The sequence below is a fragment of the Microtus ochrogaster genome, unplaced genomic scaffold, assembly GCF_000317375.1.
Source record: "Microtus ochrogaster isolate Prairie Vole_2 unplaced genomic scaffold, MicOch1.0 UNK80, whole genome shotgun sequence".
Classification (NCBI taxonomy): Eukaryota; Metazoa; Chordata; class Mammalia; order Rodentia; family Cricetidae; genus Microtus; species Microtus ochrogaster.
This window is the reverse complement of record NW_004949178.1, coordinates 1,241,326-1,241,979: the sequence shown is the minus strand read 5'-3', so window position 1 is coordinate 1,241,979 and position 654 is coordinate 1,241,326.

The window sequence follows — 654 nt, the reverse complement described above, 5'->3', positions numbered from 1 at the left end:
CACACAAGCTGACCTTAACTCCTCCCCTTTTCTAGTTCTGGCCCAATCTTCTATCCTCCTTCCAGTGACTAAGCTCACAGGAGCTTCTGCTTAGCTGGGTGAACAAGCCTCATCTTCCACAGGCTCCTGGACCCCCTGCGGGCTGTTTCCACAGTGCCACAGAGCCTTTACTGCCAGGTTTTGGGGTGTCACCCCCATCTTGGCCTGGTGCTGGTCTCTGGCCTGTCTGGATGTTGGGGAGTGATGAGCTTTACTTCCTGTTGCAGGATTTCAGCACGGTGCATGGAGTGGGAGCTCTGCAGACCTTCAGGATGCCACAGAAGGGACAAGAGGTAGTTATTGGAAGGAGCTATAGGCTCCGTATTTACTGGGCAGCTCAAAGGTGTGGCAACCGAGACTTTTAGGAACAAAGTCCCAGAGGAGCCTGGCAACCAAAGAGTTCTGGATTAAGTAAAAATGTCCACTGACTCTGATTCAAAAGTCATCTGATTTTTTTTTCCCTTTTTCGAGACAGGTTTTCTCTACGTATCCCAGACTGTCCTGGAACTCGATTTATTGCGAGCCAAGCTGGCCTCGACCCTCAGAGCTCTGCCTGCCTCTGCAGCACGCCACCACAGGCCCGCAGTCATCTGATTAACATCATTGCTTCATTTC